The sequence below is a fragment of the Pipistrellus hanaki genome (genome assembly GCF_964339955.1).
Source record: "Pipistrellus hanaki genome assembly, chromosome: 9".
In the NCBI taxonomy this organism is placed as follows: Eukaryota; Metazoa; Chordata; class Mammalia; order Chiroptera; family Vespertilionidae; genus Pipistrellus; species Pipistrellus hanaki.
The window spans coordinates 54,317,331-54,340,096 of record NC_140511.1 but is presented as its reverse complement, the minus strand read 5'-3'; the positions used below and the strand labels follow the sequence as shown (position 1 = coordinate 54,340,096).

Here is a 22,766-nt window from a genome sequence, read left to right as displayed (position 1 = left end):
GGAAGCCTTCCTAACTGGTTTTCTGGGTGCTGGGAAGCCCTCTCTTCCCACCAAACCTAGCGAGGGCTCTTTTGGAGCACTGTCTTCTTCACTTGTAGTAGTGCTGGAAAGCCCTTTCATGAAATGTTAGCCTCCCTTTGCTCTATAACACCACTTTTATTTATTCATTGAACACATATTATGGAGCATCGATTTGGTGTGCCAGGTACTGGTCCAAGTGATGAAGGTAAAGAAATGAACAAAATTAAGGTGCTTTCATGGTGCTCACATTTTAGGGTAGGGTGATAGACAAGAAATGAATAAACACGGGAGTAGATGATGTCAGGAGGTTATATGTTCTATAAAGAAAAATAAAATAAGACTAGATAACAAAGTAATGAAGATTATTTCATTATATGGAGTGTTCGGGGAAGACCTCTTTAGGCTGATTACATTTGAGCAGAGCTTTGAATGAAGAGGGCAGAGCAGAAGTAGGTATCTGTAGCCAGACAGAAGGAAAAGCATGTGCAAAGGTCCTGGGGCAGGATTATGTTTGGTAGATTTAAGGTATAGCAAGAGGCCAGTATGTCTGGAGAAGGGTTAGCCAGTAGGAGCGTGGTGGGGACAGGGTCATAGGGGGAGCAAAGGAATTGTATTCTGGAACATCATGGGAGGGCTTGAGCAGAAGAGAAGAATGTCATAATCTGACTTACATTTTAACAGGAGCATGTTGGTTATAGAAAGCAAGGGCAGAAGCAGGGAGAGCAAATGGAGGCTAGCGCAATATTCCAAGTGAGTAGTTATGGTGGCTTAGATGTGGGTGGCAGCTGTAGAGATGGTGAAAGTGGTTGAATTCCAGATATATTTTGAAGATGGAGTCAGCAAGGCTTATTTATAATCGGAAGTGGGCACTGAGATGAGAGGATTTAAGGATGACTTCTGAAAGAGTGAAGTTGGGGAAGAGCAGGTTTGTGGGTGACAGATCAAGAGTCTGAGTTTGGGCAAAATTTGAAATGCATAGTCAACATCCAGGTGGAGATGTCAAGTAGGCAAGAGGATTTATGAGGCCGGAGTTCCAGAGGAGAGATCTGTGCATGTGGAGGACCTCTCCACTTAACCTCTAAGACGTCTCTCAAGCCTCTCCATCTCCAGTGTCACCATCCTGGACTAAGCTGCCACACTGCTGGCATGGACAACCCCAACAGCCTCCTGGCTACTCCCCTTACTTCCACTCTTGTTCCAGTGTATTCATTACACATCAACCCGAGTAATCCCTTAAAACCATAAATGGGATTATAACCCCCTTCTCTTCAAACTCCCTAACAGCTTCTCATTGCATTTAGAATAAAATCTCATCTCCTCACCCTGGCCTGTAAGACCCTGCATGTGCTGCCTCAGCCCATCTCTGGAATTTCACATGAACCACGGTCCCCTTTGAACTCCATTCTAGCCTGATCACCTTTTCTTGTGTTCCAACACTCTGAGCACGGTCCTGCCTCAGGGCCTTGTTGTTACTGATGACAGCAACCTCTCCCGGACTCTTTTCTTTTCTTAATATATTTTATTGATTTTTTTACAGAGAGGAAGAGAGAGGGATAGAGAGTTAGAAACACCGATGAGAGAGAATCATCGATCAGCTGCTTCCTACACACCCCCTACACTGGGGATGTGCCCACAACCAAGGTACTGCCCTTGACCGAAATCAAACCTGGGACCTTCAAGTCTGCAGGCAGACACTCTACCCACTAAGCCAAACCGGTTTCGACTCTCCCGGGCTCTTTTCAAGATTGGTTGCTCTTCATGTATCAAGTCTTAGCCTAAATGTCTCTCACCATCCTCTCTAAGGTAACTGCGTCATATCAACCTGCTCATTTCCTTCTTAGCACAGCACCCCTTAATTATCTCCTTCATTTGTTTCGTCCATTGATTGATGTAGCTCCAGGAAGGCTGGGACGTTTTGTTCATCGTGGCACCAGAAACCAACACAGCGGTTGTCACATAGGACAAACTTGATAAATATCAAATGAATGAATGGGTGGCCCTTTGGATCTCTGTATTTGAACTCCTTGAAATGTGTCATTAGTGAGGATGATTGTATTTCTTTGACACTGGATAGTTGCACAGGCGATTAGACATACATGCTCAGTTACACGTGCTCTTCCCAGGCAAGACTAAGGCCCATGGACATGGGGCATGTTACTTTACGTCAAGCAATTACACACGGCTTGCTGTAAAATTGTAATAGTTTACCACAGAGAGATTTGGTGCTTATTGTAAGCTTGAGTCTTTTCACTTGACTACCACTCACCATGAAGAATGTGAATAATGATGACATTAGTGATTTAGATGGAAACAAATATTCTTCCTACTTGCTCAGGCCTCAGCAGAATGCCTGGCACATAGTAGGCACTCAGTAAATATTGGTTGGATGAATGAATGAGCGAATCAAACCATTTTATTGAGGGAGTTCTTTGAGATTTCCAGGTGAGCTCTTCAAACCACATATCCATATAAATCTAGACTTTTCTCAAACCTGAGCAAAGAAAACACAGAAATAAATCAGATGCAGAGGCTTAAATGATTACAACCTGGCTTTTTTGTGTGTTTTGCATTCAGAAAAACAACCTCGGGGCTTTCATCAAGGTGACAACAAATACATGTTATGTTTAAACTTACCAAACACATTTAATATTTTATCACTTGTGGCTCAGGAATCTAAAGGGCTTTGGTAGCTTTACACTTGATTTGGAGTTTTATCTTCTTCTTCAGTAATTAGGAAGCCCCTTTTAAAATTTCTTTATTGATTAAGGTATCACATATTTGTCTTCAACCCCCCATTCCAATCCCCCCGACACACACTCTTGCCCCACCCCCCTATTGTCCTCGACCACTGGTTAGGCTCATATGTATGCACATAAGTCTTTTGGTTGATCTCTCCCTTTTAGGAAGCCCTTTTTAAAAAATGCACACACACCCTAGTGGTGCATGCCACTTTCCTGTTAGACTTCTGCATGGGATTTTGTTTGCTACAAGGCTTCTGCAGCTTGCTGAGTTTGGGAATCCCTGGACTTGGTGAGCATTGCAGATCTCCCCAGGACTGGGACCCAGGCCTGCCCAAGGTTGCTCTCTGGTTCTGCCACTGCATCTTTGGGGAGAGGTTTGCTAGCACCATCATCTCATCCCTGTTGCCGAAAGAGCAAGAGAAGGATGTCCTGGGCCCTGGTGCTGGGTTGGGGGCAGGGAGGAAAAGGACATCAAGTTTGGAAGCTGAAAGAGTCCAAATCCTAATATTGCAGAGAGTCTAGTCAAGGGTGTCCCTTTTGGATTTGTTCAGGATGAGCTCAAGGACAATGGGCTGAGGGTCCTATGGAGGGGCCACCCCCAGCACCTCTTCCTCCAATTCAAGGCTGACAGTGAGCAGGGGCCCCACAGCGCCCACAGTGCACACACCACCCACACAGCCACCCCTGCTCACCAGGGCAGGAAGGAAGTATGCCTGCCATTTGTGGTCTCCCTGTGCCCATTTGTGGGTTGTGTGACTTGGGGCAAGTGCACACCTCACTCAGGGCCTTGGTTTTCCGTTCTTCGCACGGGAAAGCGTTCCTTTGGTAGCAGGTGGGGGTGGGGAGGGCTCCCTGCCTCTTCTTCTTCCACATTCTCTAGTCCCCCCTCCTCAGCTCCCTGGCCTGCCTGCCTCAGGCTAAAAATGGAGAGCCAGCCTCTGGACAGGAATGCTGAGCGTTCCTGGCTGCCCCCCACTCCCCGCAGTGTTGCGCCCTCAGGGAGCGGCTGGCCCCTGGGCTCCTGGCAGCCTTTTTATATATATATATAGCCTCTGGAAACCCAAGCCAGCCTGCACCTGTCCCAGCCTTCAAGCACCCTGCCCCTGCCCAGACTGGACATGCGGCCTCTCCCTACGGCCTGGCACATGTCTGGCCCCGGATGGGGGTGCCACGGTGCCAGACGGTGAAAATATGAGTGGGCCAGGTGGGGCAGGACCAGCCGCAGGTCCCCTCTCTGCCCCCAGGCTTTCCTTTCTTGTTCCTGGATACACCCTGAGCACACTCCTCCGTCCCCTGACAACCTTACTCGCTGGGAAAGTCTGGAACGGCCTGCCACTGGGGCATGGCTCCCACCCTGGGCCCATCTGGGTAGTTCAGAGGGTACAGCCATGGTCCTAGATTCAGGGCCGGGGTCCCAGAGATTCTCCACAGATGGCCACACGTCCCACTTTGGGGTACTTCCCAGCCTCCCGCATATCAGCAGAGCTCGGGAGGTCAGCAGATGAACTGGGAGTTGGAAAAAAGGGATCCACAGGGAGTGGGGAGGGCACAGGGAGACCACAAATGGCAGGCATTCTTCCTTCCTGCCCTGGGGAGCAGGGTGGCTGTGTGGGCGGTGTGTGCCCTGTGGGCGCTGTGGGGCCCCTGCCCACTGACAGTCATCCACTCTAACTCACTCACTCACTCAGCAAATACTCATGCAGCTCCTGTTCCGTGCCAGGTGCTGGGAATAAAGCAAAACAACGTTGCCTGCCCTTGTGGAGCTGACATTCTAACAGGAAAGAACAACAGGAAGCAGGGAGCACCCTGGTAAGGAAATGACGGAGTATGTTAGCAGGTGAGATGTGCCTCGGGAGAAACACTAAAAGCAGAGCAGGGCGAGTGGGACTGGGGTGTCAGGGCAGGATTGGTTGCAGAATTAGAGTGGCCAGGTCAACAAAGTGACATTTGAGCAAAGGGGTAAAAGGGATTTGGGGGTGAGCCATGTGCCCATCTGGGGAAGCCCAATCTAGGCAGAAAGAACATGCTGAGCACCTTCTATGGGACAGTCACCTCTGCAGGAGCAGAGATTCTATGGGAACAGGAAAGGCATGACTCCTACTCTTCCGGAAACGTGTTGCCCAGATGTCTGTTGCTGCCTGGGCTGGGTGAGGGGTGAGGGGCTGGCATGAGAGGGGCCTGAGAATGGATGGCTGACAGGGTGAGGTGAGGGTGGGATGCTTCTTGCACACGAAAGCATGTGTACAGTGCATTGTGTAGGCCAGGAAGGGGTGGCTGATGCCAGCTTGGTATTATTGGAGGAGAAATGCCCATAGCCTGCATTGCTTTTCACCCAAACAGCCCCACATGCCATGTGCACCTCACTCCATGTGTCCCTCACTCCCCTCTTACATACAGGTTCTCCCCCAGGACTGGGAGGCCCGTGAATGAAGTTAGCAGGAGCTCACATGACTGACAGAGGCAGGGACGGCTGAGGCTCAATTTAAGACCCACCCGCTATCTGCCTCCTGTAAAGACCTGAGAATATTCATTCATTCGGTTTCTCTCCTTCAAGCTGATTCTTCATGTAATTAAAGCCTTTTTCTGCCTCCGAGGTGAACACAGGGGTCTTCATGAACCCAGATTCCTGGGGTCTGAAATCCAAACTCACTGTGGTTTGCTAAAACAACACAAATAAGGTGACTGTGGGAGAGTGAAGGCAGGCATGTGAAGGCTTCTGTTAAGATGGAAGGCTCAAGAGAAGGCCTCTCCCAGTAGCTTTCTAATGGACACATGTAAGAATTTGTGAGCAGCCAGAGGATGTCCCTCTCTCTCCTGCCGATGATGTCAAGGGTCCAGTGTCTGGGTCCAGGACAGAGCTAACGGGCACATTTCCCTGGAGGGACCATTTGTCCTCGCCCACATACCTCCACCCCGCTTCGTGGTGTGTCATAGTTATGACCACCTCATAAGCTGTGGACACTTCACACTACGTACACCTCCCACACTGGACACATCTTTCACATGGTGTACACCTCACACCCCACGTGGACCTCACACTTCGCGTGGACCTTACATTCCATGCACACCTTGCATTCTGTTTACAACTTCCACACCTTGTGCACCTCACTCATGCGTATATCACACATAAAGGACACATCTTCCATACTGCGTACACCGCTCACACCATCTCTGCTTCACACACGTTCCACATCCTATGATCTGTACCCCTCCTATTCCTTGTATTACTCACATGTGCATATACCTCACATACTGTGTACCCCTCACCTATAGAACACACCTCACGCCGATGTCCACACCACACCCGTGTCTCACACTGCTCATATTCTGCATCAGGTACACACACTGCTCATATTCTGCATCAGGTACATCCACACCTTGGTCCCAGTGTGAACACTTGCCTCCACCTATGTGTCTGGTTGTCCCCTGCTCCATCCAGAAAGAAGACACTAAAGAGGCTGTGGCATCCATCTTTTCTCTGCAGTTTCTAATATAACTTTTAAAAAATCCTCACCTGAGGATATATTTTTATTGATTTTGAGAGAGAAAGAGAGAGAGAGAGAGAGAGAGAGAGAGAGAGAGAGAGAGAGAGAGAAATATTAATTGGTTGCCTCCAGTAGGTGCCCAACTGGGGATCAAACCTGTTACCTTTAGGTGTAGGGAATGATGCTCCAACCAATTGAGCCACCGGCCAGGGCTCTATTTTAAACTTTTCACTTGGAATCTTCCTGCCTAGAGAAGGCCAGGCCTTCATGTAAGGGCTGAGGGAGGAACAGCTCTGGGCAGAGGAGAGAATTGGTGATGGGAGGCCTGATGATGGGGGCAGCACATGTGGCAAGATCCAGCGGGCAGCTGTGGGGGCCCGGGGTGGGGCCTTGGCTCCCTAACTCTCTACCGTTGCCTCCATTCTTCCCAATTGGCCCACCTGCCAGCCTGGGGGGCTCCAAGGAGCTGGGATTAAGGCACACACAGCCGTTGGGCTCTGGGGACAGACACCAGCTGTTGCCCCCAGCAGCTGCCCCAGGCATACGCTTCCAAGGGGAGATCGCATGCCTTGGGGTCTGATTCTCTCCTCGAAACCTGCACACCCTTGGCCAGTGGCACCAGGGCAGGTTTCCTGGCAGAGAGAGACAGAGGGAAAGGGCCTCGTGAGTGGTATCCAGGTTGCCTGGGGCACCTGTCATCTACCTCTGCTCCATTTCTTGCCTTGCCACCTCCATGAAGCAGTCCTGGATTGCTGCTTCTCCCCTGGTTTTGAAAAGCGATTTCCAGTCTATGTGCCTCAACAGGCCTACTGTCCCTCCATTCCTCAAGCATTCTGTAAGCACCTACTCTGTTCCCAGGCTCCAAACTAGGCACTGAGGCAGGATCTAAGGTGGTTCAGACAGGGTCTCTGGCCTCTGGGAGCTCCATCAAGTGGGGAGAGGGAGACCTATAAAAGAGTCATCGAAATACCCTATGGGAGGACCCAGAGTGGGTGACAAACTCTCCTGTGAATCTCCAAGAAGACTTCCTCAAGAGGGACATGTTGAGACTCTTCTTGAGTATTGAAGGATGAGAAGGAGCGGCCAATGGGAGAACTGAAGGAAAATGCACTCTAGGCTTAGAGAATCGCAGGAGCAAAGGCCAGAAGGCATGACAACTTGCTACATACAATGTTCCCCCTGTGGCTGACGTTGCATCTGGGATTCCTTTGGTCATTTGGGACCTTTGGTCATTTGTGATCCCTCAGATCCCCCAGAGGAATCAATGGGGGTCTGAGGTAAAGCCCACCAGTTAAGGCAAGCAAGACAACATGTTAAATGGAGGGTAGATGGCAGAGTGAGGAGGGATTGCAGGAGAGGACAGCAAACTTGTGCAGTGGAGAGAACCTGGACTGGAGCCCAGAGACCAGGGTTTTCACTGTGCTGCTGTGTGATACTCTCTGAACCCTCCCGAGCTCCTTCCTGGGTCTCACTTTCTCCACGTAGAATGAGCTATCAGACTCCTGGCTCCGCTCTCACTCAGGAAGAGGTCTTGCCATGGCCCCTGCCTCTTCCTGGCCTCCCAGCCTTCCTTGTGAGCCTCCCTTCCCTGTATGGAGGGCAGAGGCCTGTTCTTTGACTGCTCCCCTGGCCCAGCACAGTGCTGGGTGGGTGAATCAGAAGCCTGAGTGAGGCTGGGGCTTGGCATGAGATGCAGACACCTGTTCCTCAGACTGAAAGGCACTTGATTGGGAGGTCCCCACCCCAGTGGACACCAGGGGCCATGAATGTCATAGTCTTTGGCTTCTTCTGAAGAGATAGCATAATCTCTCAAGCCCTGTTTGAACTTGGCTTTCAAGGATATGGTTCCGCCAAACCGGTTTGGCTCAGTGGATAGAGTGTCAGCCGGCAGACTCAAGGGTCCCGGGTTCAATTCCAGTCAAGGGCATGTACCTTGATTGTGGGCACATCCCTAGTAGGGGGTGTGGAAGAGGCGGCTGATAGATGTTTCTCTCTCATCGATGTTTCTGACTTTCTAACTCCCTCCCTTCCTCTCTGTAAAAAATCAATAAAATATATTAAAAAAAAAAAAAAAAGAGTATGGTTCTGACTCAGCTAGTGTGGCTCAGGAATTGAGTGTCAACCTATGAACCAGGAGGTCATGGTTCAATTCCTGGCCAGAGCACATTCCCAGGTTGTGGGCTCCATCCCGAGTAGGAGACCTGCAGGAGGCAGACAATTAATGATTCTTTGATGTTTCTCTCCCTTCCTCTCTGAAATAATATATATATAAATTTTTTTTAAAAGAATATGGTGCTAATCTTGCTTGACACAGAGACCAGTGCCTGGAGCTGTGTTCTCAGGGATCTCCTCTGCAGTTAGAGGACAGATCAACTCAGACGCCAGTGCTGGCTCTGCCCCTTACTTATCTTGGAAAGTCTCTTTTCCTTTCTGAGTCTCACTTTTTGAAGCTGTAAAATGGGACTAGTCCCAGCACCTTCGACTGTGAGAGTTCACTTCACCAAGGCATGTGTCTTGTGTGGTGCACAGCAGGAGCTTGGGGATTATTATTGCCTTGCTTGCTCTCCCTTTGGATAGAAGCTGTGAGCAAGCAGTGGGTGGGGTGGGGATGGGGCACTGGGTGGGCTGATATTCTGGACTCTGGACTTCTTGGAACTGGGGGCCATGGTGGGGTGTGGGGCGGCTGGAAGTGTAGGTAACCATGCAGCCTGTGAAGTATCGTCTGCAGCAGCGGGCGTCACTGCCTCCTCTGTGCGCATGGGCAGCCTGCCAGTAGTCCCCAAACAAAGCCTGGTCCTGGGGGAGTAGAGCGGACTGATGACAGATGCAGAGAGGCTGGTGCGGGCAGGGCCAGGAGGTGGGGGCTGGGAGAGGCCCAAGGAAGCAGCTCTGTGCAAGGCATCCCTGGAGAAAGCTGGGCCCAGCAGAGTTTACATTTCAGTGGCCAGTGGCCCTGCCCTGCATTTATTCCCAGGTGCATTCCCATTGTACAGGGAATCTGTAGCATCGTGCCCAGAGTGGGCTCTCATAAGTGTAGCTAAGGCAGCTCTGGGACAGGAACATAGGTTTCTTGGCTCTACAGGGGAATGGAGTCGATGGCTTCTTGAGGCCCCTTAATGGCTAGCATTCTCCCAATGAATAAAGATGAACTTGCTCCACCCATGCCCTTGAGGCAAATTCACTTTCACCTGTGTTACTCAAAGGCAAACACAGGGTCACCAGGGGCTGGCACTGATTTGATTTCTCTATGGTCAAGAGGGTCACCCTCTGCCCTGACATTTGGCCTCTGACCCATCTGGCTCAGGGGTTTTGGGTCTCACTGCCCCTCCTTAGCAATTTTCAGATGAGGGCTCAGATTGTGCTTGTCCCAGGGATTAGGGAGAGGCAGGGAGATGGGGAGAAAGAGATATCTGGTCTTTGGGACTTGCTGGGTCCATGAAAATTTCTCCCATTCCATTCAGTCCTTCCACTCACTCTTCTTCCCTGTCCAGCCTAACCTCCTATTTCACTCTTCATTATGAAGATTTTCAAACATTTAAATAGACACAATAGCACAATTAGCCCCATTACCAGCTCCCGCAATCATTAACCATGTTCAAATGTGACCTGTTAACATCCTGCCCACTTCCTCCCCTCCTGTATTATTTTGAAACAAATTTCAGACATCATATCACTTCACACACACACACACACACACACACACACACACACACACACACACACATATTTGATTATACATTTATAAAAGATAAGAACCAATTTTTACATGAGCACAATACTATTAGTGGCTGGAAGTGTTAAAAAGTCAACAGAAATGCCGAAACCGGTTTGGCTCAGTGGATAGAGCCTCGGCATGCAGACTGAAAGGTCCCGGGTTCGATTCCGGTCAAGGGCATGTACCTTGGTGCAAGAGGCAGCTGATCGATGTTTCTAACTCTCTATCCCTCTCTCTTCCTCTCTGTAAAAAATCAATAAAATATATTTTTAAAAAATCAACAGTAATTCCTTAAACCAGAGGTTGACAAACTCTTTAGTCAACAGAGAGGAAAACTGCAGCTTGGGAGCCGCATGTGGCTCGAGAGCCCAGATTTACCAACCACTGCCTTAAACCATCAAATATCCAATTAGTAATCAAATTTCCAATGATCTCATAAGTGTTTTTGTTTCTTTGAATCAGGATCCAAATATGACCTATACATTGTGATTGGTTGATCTGTCTTTTAATTTCTTCAAACCTAAAAGTTCCTCTTCTGTAACTTTTTGTTTCCTTTGCAATTTATTTATTGGGAAAAAACAAACAAACACCAGGGATGTTTGTCCTGTGGAGTTTCATATGATCTATTTTCTGATTGCATACTGACAGTGTTTTTTTTTTTTTTTTTTTTTTTTTAATAGTTTTATATACTGATATAATTTTTAGCCTGAAATGGCCACCTAGCAAGAAGATTATATGTCAGTAAGTTCTGCCCAATTAGGTCTGAGTGAAAGTGATTTGCATGCAACTTCTTGATTATGACTTCTTGTTTCCTTTATTTCTTCCTTCATTGGCTGGAATATGGGTGAAGGGCAGGAGATGGAGAATCCATCCATGGTAGACAGAATAATGGGCCACCAAAGATGTCTACATCCTAATCCCCAGAACCTGTGAGTAAGTTATCTTACGTGGCATAAAGGACTTTGGAAATGTGATTAAGTTAAGGATCTTGATGGGGAGATTGTCCTGGGTTATCTAGGTGATCCCAATGTCACCCTGTGTCCTTAAAAGAAAAGAGAAGCAGGTAAGCCAGAGTCAGAGAAGAAAATGTGACTACAGAAGCAGAGGTTGAAGTGCTGTGTCTATGAGCCAAGGAATGCAGGTAGTTTATAGAGCTGAAAAAGGCAAGGGAAGAATTCTCTAAATCTTCAGAAGGAAAACTTCTCTGCCAACATCTTGATCTTAGCCTTGCAAGAACCATTTCAGACTTCTGACCACTATAATTGTAAGATAATAAGTTTGTGTTGTCTTAAACCACCAATTTGTGGCAATGTTTTAGCAGCAATAGGAAATTAGTATACCTTCTTAGATTCTGTGATGGAAGTTACTTATTAAAGATTGCAGAGCAACAAGATAGAAAGAACCTGGGTTCCCAGTATTGTTGGGCTGCTATAAAAGTCTTTGACCACAGCCCTGAAACTTTATGTAAGAAAGAGGTAAATAAAAATGTTAGGTGTTTTTGTTGTTGTGGCAGCCTAACTTGTCTCCTAATGAATACCAACTATGTAAGTGGGCCCTGAGAAATAAAATGTGTAATGCATGTGGATGGCTGAGGTAAGCCCGGGACATTATGTGAACATAAACAAAGGAGGCAAGAAATAGATGTTAGACTAAATCGATCACAGCTAGGTAAGTAAAGGTTGTTCTCTTCATTTTGCAGATAGGGCTAAGAGATTGGTGAATCTCCCCCAGGCCAACAGATGATGTGTTTCTAAGATGGAAGTAGAGATTCTGAAGTCACTCCTGAGAAGTAAGAGCCACAAAAGGAAGCAGTGTAAGTCATGTGCTTAAACCTGTGGGCTCTGGGAGTCATACCATGTAGGCTGTACTCTTAACTCTGCCACTAACTGTGTGATTTTGACAACTCCCTTAAGTATCTGAGCCTCAGTTTCCACATCTCAAAAGTGGAGATATTAATTTACATACACAGAATTCTAGAATAGTTGATGTTTAAGAGCTCCTGACCACAGAAAGGAGAAAGAAGTGAAAAGGTTGGTCCTGCCTGGCTCCTCCTTCTATCAGCTTCTCTTTTATCCTATAGGAGGATGGAGACCTTACTTGGCCTAATGGGGAGCAACTATCAGTAAATGTGTAGAATCCAGGTATAATTGTATTAAAAAATGTTTCCCAAGGGCAGCTCTCTGGTAACTCTCACCTCTCATAGCTCTCAGGAGGAAGGACCAGAATAGAACTGGCAGTTTTATCACTTGTTGCAAATGGCTCCCATTGGCTTAGATCACTTTAATATTTTTTCAACAAACCATGTGTTTTCACCTGATGCCCAGCTCTGAAAGACGTAAACTTGAATATGTTTTGATCTTTTCCTCTAAGTCTCTAATGTTTGATGGAGAAGGATTATTAAGGAAATATTTGCTAATTAGTGCTAACTAGAGGAACCAGAATAGGCAAAGCAGAGAATTCTAAAAGGACATAGTTTTAGCTCTGGCCAGCGTGGCTTGGTTGATTGGAGTGTCATTCAATTCCAGGTCAGGCACATACCAAGGTTTTGGGTTTGATCCCCTGTTGGTGTATGTACAGGAGGCAACTGATCAATGTTTCCTTCTTATATGGATGCTTCTCTTTCTCTCTCTCTAAAATGAAAAAAAAAAGTTAAAAAATTAAAAGGGCATAGTTTTACAGGGACAATCCAACAAAAGAATATAAAGTTCATGACTTCTGAAATAAGACCTAAGTTTGAATCCCAGACTTGCCACTTTGAGCTGTGTGTTTTTAGACAGACTATTTAACCACATTGTGTTTCAATTTCCTCGTCTGGAAAATGGTGTACCAAAACTTGAGAGCAATCAAGGTGTTCTTCAGTAGCTGAGAGGACAAACTGTGATACATCTAAACAATGGAATATTATTTAGTGCTAAAAAGAAATGAGCTAATAAGCCATGAAAAGTCACACTGTGCTGTGAGTCAGGAGAATCTTAAATGCTTATTTCTACGTGGAAAAAAGCCAATCTGAAAAAAGCTGCATACTGTATGACTGCATCTATATGAAATTCTGGAGACAGTAAGATCAGTGTTAGCTAGGGCTTACGGGCTAGGGAGAGATGAATAGGCAGAGCACAGGATTTTTAGGGCCATGAAACTATTCTACAGGATACTATAATAGTGGATGCATGTCATTATACTAGTACATTTGTCCAAACAGATGGAATTTACAACATTAAGAGTGAAACCTAAGATAAATTATAGGCTTTGGATGATTATGATTCAAGGTAGGTCCACCGGTTATTTGATGAATGTACCACTCTGGTGCAGGATATTGATAGTGGGGGAGATTTTGTGTGTATGGGGACAGGGGGTATATTGGAACTCTCTGTATATTCTGCTCAAATTTGTTATGAACCTAAAACTGCTCTAGAAAAGAAAGTCTATTTGATTTTTACAAAGATGTGTATCTGTTATCTATCACCATGACAATGCTATGTAATGATCCACCTCAAAACACAGTGTCTTCAAACAAGGAGCATTATTTAGTTTAGTCTGTAAGTGGGCCATTCGGGTTGGGCTCTTCTCCTGGACTCACCTGGGAAGCTGTTCTGGGCACAGCTGTGCTCACATGTGGTGGCCAACTGGCTGTTGGCTGTTCCAGGCTGGCCTTGATTGGGGTGACGAGGGCAGCTCAGCTCTTTTCTATCTCATCGTCAAGAAGGCTAGTCTGTACATGTCTTCACTGGGGTGACAATGGTGCAAAAGTGGGCCACACCAAGTTACATGATTGAACTCAGAATTGAGGGAGAAATGTGCCTCTTGCTGTGAAGAGCTACAAAGTCATGTGGCAAAGGGCATGGGTACCAAGGAGGAATGAAGAATAGGGCTCATTCATATAATTAATCTACCATATGGGGATAATAGTGTTTTTACCCCACAGGACTGCTGCAAAGATTAGATGTGGTCAGATATATGTGTTTACTATAGACCTGACCCATAATAGAAACTTATAAAGTAGTTAGTTCCTCTCCACCACAGAAATCTTAGATTTCTCCTCGGACATTTTGGATAGAGTAGAAGATTCTGATATTTTCTGGAGCCACAGCAGCAAAGGTACCAAAGCTTAGAGGAGCTACACTGGAATCCTCTGTTTCTCAGGTTTGGTTTTCAGCCTTAACAAGCACAATGCTACTGGTTGGCACACATTCGCTCATCACTCACAGAGTTATGTTCATCTGAATAGATCCCCACCCAGTGAAAGGAGTCATCTGAAAGCCTTCCAAACCATTAGCTTCTCTCTTACTACACAGTCAGTACCTGACAAATTAAAATGGATTGTTCTGCCTTGTGAGCAATGATGATGATGATGATAACAATATTAATAACTCCCACCTACTAACTAGGCAAAACAACTTCAGCTGATTCTTCCACTAACTCACCAAGGTTAGTACTGTTATGATTCCCATGTTACAGACGAAGGCACTGAGGCTCAGGAAAGCCATTCAGCTAGCAAGTGGTGGATTTGGGCCTTGAATCCAAGTCTCTCCAACTCCAAGGCCAGTACTTTTAACTACTTCACCTTTTCTCCCTTAAAGGTCTTGTGCTTTTCTTGGCTCATTTCAAGTCAGAGGCCCCTGGACATTTGTATTCCTTTCCGGAAGCCTGCTTTAGCCATTCTCCATGTCCCTCACATCACTCTCTGACAAGGAATGGCAGATCTGTAGAGAGGGGGTGTGATTGAAAAGGAAAATTTCCAGGCCTGTATAGAAGAGAGACCCCCAATCAGTAGGGCTGTCCTCTCTCCCAGAGTTATACTTGAAATTGCCCTTCCCTTGAAGGCCAATGCCTGCTGGTCATTCCTGGGGATAGCCTGAGGTCTTGGCCAAAGCCAAGGCCCTGAAACTGGCTTTCCTCCCAGGGTCCTGACCTCTCATAGCTTGTAAGGGTCAGTGAGAAGCAGGACTACAGGAGGAAGACAAGGCCCCAAACCTCAGGCCCGAGTTGGAGAAACCTGAGAAGGCCCCCGGAACAGCTGACTGTGGGCGCCACGTTAGGGAGGCGGCTGCCCCCTCCCCCCACACTGGCTGTGCTGTGAGTCACGGGTTTTAAGCTGAGCACTCTGGGAGATTAACCAGCTTTGTGACCAGCTGCTGGAGGAGGATACTTGGCCGAAAGAAGCAGGATAAAGTTACCCTCTCAGAAGTTTATAGGAAGGCCCATAAATGCCCCCAACTGCTGTGAGGCCCATGATCTGGGGCGCTCTAGGTGCTCCCCCAGCCCAGGCCCTCAGTGGCTGTACTTATCCCCCCACTCCTCACCTAGCCAGCGGGTTCTGCTGTTCTGGCACCTATTGAGAATGCCCAGTGGTTCCAAGAGGGGTAGCGGGCAATGGGCCTTCCTCTCCGGATGATACACATTAGGAACAGAATGCAGGCTGGACTCAGTGGGGAGGACCTGGCTCTCAGGCCTGGGGTAGAGGCTGGTGGGAAATGCCCAGAGCAGGATGGTGGGCCAGTGACACCAAGGCTGTCCCAGGCAGGGTGAAATGGACAGGAAAAACCCACCCCAGGGCAACAGAATGTATTATGGGGCTGAAAGGGAGCCCTGGGGTGGGGAGTCAGGAGGCTTGGGTTCTAGTTGACTCTGCCACTGACCCTCTGGCCATATAGTGTCCTCATTAACAAAAAAGAGGACTTCCTTAGACCAGTTGTTTTCAGACAGTACTCTGTGGAGTCCTGTGTGATTCGGAAGTGCTACAGGGGTTCCACAAGGGCTGGATTAGAATTTCCAGCAGGTGGGTTTCTCCAACTATTGTCCAGAACCCTTCGGCCCAGTTCACATATTTGTATTCATCAAAACAACCCCATTTCCCCCACCGATTAACTACCCATCCGTCAGAAGTGATTTATTGAGAGCCCGCTATGTATCTGGTGGAGAACAGGGGTGCTCTTTATAAGAAATACATGTGATACATTTGAACTAACAAAACTAATTTACAACAACAACGCGTTACTTCGGCATACTTTATGTGCAGTGTCTCATGTCAGAACCTCACTGGAGATTGGATTCCTCTCCTAAAGAGGTTTGGCTCGAGGTGATCTATTGGGTGCCTTCTGTTTGCCTGACTCCATTCCCAGAGCCCCGTTCCTCGAGAAAGAACCAGTAAGGGGTGAAGAGGAGGCATCTTGTGCCCAGGCTGGCCCTGATGAGGGGGTTTCTCCACATGTTGGAGAGCACAGTCTGAGGGAGCTCTGTGCCCCCTCTCTACTGGCACCTGAAGGGTTGTGGGCAGGAGGATGGTGCTGGCCACAGCTTCTGTCCTGGATTCAAAGATGAGGTGTCCAGGAGAGCCCACACAGGTCCTGGCCCCCATCAACCTGTTCACACAGCCCCACCAGTGCCACTATCAATGGTATTTTATAAACAGCTCCTTAACCCTGGGAACTGGGTATTTTCAGCCACATTTTACAGATGAGGAAATGGAAGGAGCCCTCCAGGCAGAGCCTGTGCTAAGGGTTGGGAACATACCAGAGAGTCGGTCAGGGACCATCCTAGTCCAGTGCGAGATAATGAAAATAACAACTAATCTTTATATACGACATACCACGCATGGGACTTCTCCTAAGTTACCTCAACCTCCTAACATCACCATATGATTTCCTTCTCATTTTATAGATGGGGAAACTAAGAAAGATTAGCATCCAAGGTCATAAAGTAAGTAAGATAGACCTTGGGTTTGAACCACATTTGCTGTGCTAACAGGCAAATTATCATTCTGCTAGCATTCCTCGAAACTGTCATTGGGGCCATCAGGAGAACAGGACAGACCTTGCTATCCCACAGCCCACCCTGACACAGGAGGCACGTGCGTAACAGAGGTCACCACCGCCCAGGCTGAGCACAGCAGTGCCCCGGTCAGCACAGGGGGCCAGGGGCAAGGAAAGATCTGTGTGTGAACCCTGGCTCTGCCTCTGACCAGTGAAGTGACCTTGGACAAGGCATATAACTTCTCTGAATCTCCACGGCCTCACCAGAAAGATGGGGATAATAGTACCCATTGTTCAGGACTGATTTAGGATGAAACAGATAAGGCACATACATCCTCCCTGTGTAAGGCAGACAGTGAGCACCCAGGGAATGGCAGCTGTTGTTAGTAACAGTATAAGGAGGGGATGGAGAGAATGAGGAAGAGGAAGATTTTGGACTTGTCTCTCCCTGAGTTCTGCTCTTGGCCAGAGGCTGGCCCGCTGCACCCAGCCCTTCCCTCCAGCCCCGAGTCTGTCCAGGCACCTGCTGTGGGCCCTGGCATCCCCAGGCAGGGCCGGGCAGAGCCAGGGTGAGGCCAGGAGGGCGGGTGAGGACAGCTCAGCCTAGTTCCTCACTGCTGGGGAGCGTGGCGAGGGGGCAGGGCTGCTCTTGGCAGCTTGGGGCCTCTGTGGGAAGAGAGAGCACATGAGTGCACATGGAGGAGTAAGCATACACAGGGCTTGCCTGACCCTCCCACTTCTCAGAAACGAAGGGCCCTAGGAGACTTTCCTAGTTGTTGGTGGGCAGGAGCAGGGTGCATAGCTCAGCCGGCCCAGTGCCTCAGCTCAGGGAGCAGCCCCTGCCATTATCATATGCCCAGACCTGCCTCCGTTCCCAGCGAGCTCCTATCTTCAGGAGCTGCAGTGACATTGGAGTAGCCCAAGCCTGGTGTGAGCCAAGATTCTGCAAGGAGAAGGGAGAGCAGGTTGGGTTGGGGGTTCCTAAAGGGAGGCTTCCTGGTGGAGGTGGCTCCTGTGCTCTAGGAAACAGAAAGGCCTCCTTCCAGGCAGAGGGAACAGCACGTGCAAAGGCCCAGAGCTTTATCTACTGGATAAGAACTGCCAATTTCAATACAAGCTCTGTCCAGACCTGATTATTTTTGGGAGAAAATGGGCTGTTAAAGCAAGTCTGGGGCCCTGAGGTAGGTCACGGTTAGGGATGGGCTTGAGGGGACAGGCTGGAGTTCAGAGCAGGTGAAACGCAGGGACCAGGACTCCCCTCCTGTGGTCTTCACTCAGCACCAGAGCATTGGGGAATGCGTGGCTGAAATAGCGTTGCTGGGAAGTATTGGGTCGGCAGCTAAGTAATTGCGGGTTTCACACATATATGGCTTCAGTTGAATTTTTAGGTTTGCAGACGTAGTAAAATGTAAAACACATTTTGTTATTTGATAGTTGGCTATTCAGCTGTTAATCAGTAAAAAAAGTTTTTTGACCTGTTTTGTAGTTTTCGTTTGGCGTTCGTTGAAAAATGGAAAATCAAAAGGAACATTTTCGTCATATTTTGCTTTTTTATTTCCGCAAAGGGAAAACGCATCGCAAGCTCATAAAAAGTTATGTGCTGTTTATGGTGACGAAGCCTTAAAAGAACGGCAGTGTCAAAATTGGTTTGCCAAATTTCGTTCTGGTGATTTTTCACTCAAAGATGAAAGACGCTCTGGTCGTCCAGTTGAAGTTGATGACGCCCTAATCAAAGCAATAATCAATTCGGACTGTCACAGTACAACACGTGAGATTGCAGAGAAGCTTCATGTATCACATACATGCATTGAAAATCACTTAAAACAACTTGGCTATGTTCAAAAACTCGATACATGGGTTCCTCACGAACTGAAAGAATCACAGTTAACGCAACGCATTAGCAGCTGCGATTTGCTAAAGAAACGTAATGAAAATGATCCATTTTTAAAACGACTGATAACTGGCGATGAAAAATGGGTTGTTTACAACAATATCAAGCGGAAAAGATCGTGGAGCAGGCCAGGTGAACCAACTCAAACAACATCAAAAGCTGATATTCATCAAAAGAAGGTTTTGTTATCAGTTTGGTGGGATTACAAAGAAATTGTCTACTTTGAACTCTTACCACCCAACCGAACGATCAATTCTGATGTCTACATTGAACAACTAATGAAATTAAACAATGCAGTTAAAGAAAAACGGCCCGAATTGACAAATCGAAAAGGTGTTGTATTCCATCATGACAATGCAAGGCCACACACATCTTTGGTCACTCGGCAAAAATTAATGGAGCTTGGTTGGGATGTTTTGCCACATCCACCATATAGTCCTGACCTTGCACCATCTGATTACTTTTTGTTTCGATCTTTACAAAACTCCTTGAATGGTAAAAATTTCAATAATGATGATGATGTCAAATCGTACCTGATTCAGTTTTTTGCTAATAAAAACCAGAAGTTTTTTGAACGTGGGATTATGATGCTGCCTGAAAGATGGCAAAAGGTCATTGATCAAAATGGGCAATACATTACAGAATAAAGTTATTTAGTTCCATGAAAAAATTGTCTTTGATTTTCTTTTAAAAATCCGCAATTACTTAGTTGCCGACCCTATAGATAGCTTGTTGGGGGAGGGGTTGTGCCCCAAAGGCTACAACTGCAGACGGGACCTGAGCATCCGTCCCCAAGGAAGGTGAGAGTTCTCCCTGATACCCCTAACCACACTCTAAGAATGGAGGTGTCTCCTATACTCTGGTCCAGAGACACGTGGTCTCACGCACCACGGGTTAAGGTCCTGGATGGGGAAGACTGTCCACATAGAGCAGTAGTCGGCAAACTCATCAGTCAACAGAGCGGCAGACCGCGGCTCAGGAGCCGCGGTTTGCCGACCACTGAAATAGAGTGATAACATGGCCTGTCATTCCAGAGACGCATCTCCCCAGTCAGACCTCTAGGCAGCCCCAGAGCGATCCCGTCACAGGTGCCCGCTGTGGTACCCAATCCAGCGGCCTGAACTTGACCCTCAAAGCCTGACCCAGAGTGAGACGCCTCCAGGCCGCTGCCCTCCGAAGCCTTGCTCCCGGAATCCCCAGCCCGCGATCAGCCATCAGCGATCAGATCAGCGACAGCCGCAGAGCCGGGGGCACACGTGTGCCTGCCGCCTGAGCCCCACACCCGCGCACACGCCAGCGCGGGCTAACGAGCTCTCAGCGCTCCTGGGCGGCGGGGCGGCGGGAGGGAGCCAGTTGTCAGGCGGGGGACTCGCGGTCACACAGCATTAGCCCTGCGGCGGCCGTCCCACCAGGTGCGGCCACTGCCCCTAATCCCTGGCCCTGGCCCGCTAAGCCGGGCCTGAGCGACGCCACAGCTGGGGTCGGCGGGCCACGCGCCGCCCATCACCGCAGCCCCGGCCCATCGCCCTCCCCTGCCACGCGCCCACCGCGGGGCCCCTCCTCACGCTCCACCCAGCCTCACCTCCCCCTGCCTTGCACAGTCTGCCCTCCACCCACTGGCCCTGTGCTCCCAGCTCCATCTATCCCTTAGCACCCGACTGCCCCGCCCACAGATCCTCCTCCTATTTGCCCATCAGTCTCCCTGTGGGTGTTCAGGCAGGCTGGCGCTGCATCCCCATGCTAGCCTCCCCACCACGGGCCCTGAAGTGTTCAGCCCGGCCCAGCCTTGCCCCAGAGCCTCCCACCTGCCTGCTCCAAGCCTCTACCGGATCCTGACTTAGGCTTTTCCTCCTCACTCTCACTCTCAACCCTCTTTCTTACCTTCTCAGCTGGCCAGACCTCACTTACCCCCACCCCTACCTGGATTTGTAAAGGTTGGGGGGTGAGAGGGAGATTCCTTCTTCCCCTGCCACACATATTTACAGCCTTCACGTGTTCATGTTATTTTGAGCAGAACTCACCTTCCCCCAAGGCAGCCCAACTTCCAGTTTTAATGCTCTCAATCTTACTAGACCCCCCAGGTGGATTCCAGAAAGTTTGGGGGGCGGGCATCCCAGGGCCTCTTTGAACCTCAATTTTACTTGTTTGGGGAAATAGAGGTGTGATACAGATGACTGCTGAGGACCCTTTTGCCTTTTCTTATCCCATAACGTTGGCAAGGTCATGGTGTACTTGGGATCATCTGAATGTCGAAGACAGGTAAATGTGGGAGGGCTCCCACTGATCCTGTGTCCCTACCCCATCTCATCCCTTTGCCTAGCTTTCAGGGTCTGAGGCAGCCACGGCAGCCCTTAGCCTCTGGTGTGCGGGGTTGGTAAGAGAGGACAGGGGGAAATCTGGGTGCTTAGGTCTTGGACCAGCGCTTAGAGCTGGCTGTGTGTGCATGTGGGTTTCTGCCACCTTGGGATGTCCCCTGGAAGGGTGTGCCTCTGGGACTGGCCTGATGGGGGTCCTGGCCTCAGGCACTGCCAGGGTTGGTGCTGATGGACAGCCCCGGCAGGTGGGAGCTGGCTGGTCACCCCTGCCCACCTGTCACCCTTCTGCTCGAGTAACCAGCTGCCTGACCCACTGACCAACTTCCTGCTGCTTCCCAGCACCCTGGGCACAGCATGATCAGGGCTGCAGTGCCCCGCCCCCTTTCCTTCAGCTTTTCCCAACAACTTGCTGGCCCAAAGCACACAGGCACGCAAATACCACACATGTGCAGTTTCACACAGCACACACAGACACGGGCACTAATGCAGGGCTGCATGCATGCATGCATGCTGCACATTGAAGCCTGCTTCATGCTCCTGCAAACAGCCAAGTTGCTTCTTCCCAGGTGGGAGAATGTGGGCAGTAGGGTCATGGAGTAAAGGCAAAGGCATTGTCTAGGCCACTAGACACCAGTCCTGCCTCTGTGATATCCTAACTGTGTGATCTTGTCAGCGTCCCTGTACCACAGGTTCCTCACCTGTTCAACAGAGCTGATTATAATAAGTGTCTATCTCATTGTTTTGAGAATCAAATGAAACAATCCACAGAAAGTGCTTAGAAGAGTTCCTAGTACAATGTCAGCCCACAATACATGTTAACTGTTAACGTTATTATCCAGTGGGAGCCAAGAGGCTCCTGGGAACATCCTAGTCAATAATATTCCTTTAATCAGTAATTTCTGGCCATCACTGTTGAAATGATTACAAATCACCCTAATAGTATTTTTATTCCACTTTCCATAAGAAGCTATTGATTGGCAGATGAAATCGGGATATGTCATTTCCACAGCCTTGCCTGGATCCTGGCTTTTATTGCTCATTCTTTGCTGTTTACTATCCCAGAAAGCTCACAAACCTGGACCTGTGTTGTTTAGTGAGCTCGAGGCTGGAGCTCACACATCATCTCTACAGAAGCTGTTCTGGACCCTCCCCCAGATCAGGACCACTGGTCTGTGTGTCTCAGGATTCACCTCCTTCTTTCTGGAGAGAAGACAGTACCTGTCCCCTCTAACAGTATGACTCCTCCCTCCCCCCCCCCCCCCAGGCTTCCCCAAGGGCCACCGATAGCACTTCCACAATCTTACTTTACATGCTCTTGGGCCCTCGGAGTGGGGTTTCTTGGGGCCTAAGGAGAGTGCACTTAGCGGAGCTCAGAGCTCTAGGACAATCTTCTTCAGCATCTTCTTCTTCAGGACCACTCATACCTCATTCCACCCGTGGCCATTTCTGAGAAGTGAATGAAGTAGTTGGAGGCACACACTGCTTACCTATGGAGACAATAGATATGGGATGAAATTGGGGAGATCCCTGCTCCTCTGCCACCTTTTGCCCCAATAGAAAGCCTCCTTTGTTCTGTTTCTTGCCCCAGACAAAACTGAAGAAACCTTGTTTTCTGCCTTTAGCATTTTCCCAAGTCTCATTCCACGTGGGTCTTCTCCTTCTTGACACCCTTCTCTCAAGCCTTCGCTAGATGTATATCCTGCCTCTCATTTGAGGGTATATTCTTCATTTATATTCCTTATTATAACTATTACAAAGTATTATCACCTCTATTATAAGCCTTTCTGGATTAGTTATCCATTGCTGCATAACAAATCTCCCCAAAACTTAGCAGCTTAAAACAACCAAC

At 48.5% G+C, this 22,766-nt stretch overlaps 1 long non-coding RNA gene across 3 annotated transcripts in view; it reads left to right on the top strand.

Moving 5' to 3' along the window:
• The first annotated feature begins 4,462 nt into the window (after positions 1-4,462).
• LOC311628261 overlaps positions 4,463-22,766 on the top strand; it is a 42,623-nt gene continuing 24,319 nt past the window's right edge. Inside the window, exons 1-3 of one of the 3 annotated variants that reach the window (XR_014795987.1) lie at positions 4,463-4,571; positions 10,813-10,891; positions 11,662-11,775. This is a non-coding gene — a long non-coding RNA (uncharacterized lncRNA). Of the gene's footprint in view, positions 4,600-10,812; positions 10,892-11,661; positions 11,776-22,766 lie in introns of all 3 variants that reach the window. The other 2 variants (XR_014795988.1, XR_014795989.1) reach the window with 2 other exon arrangements.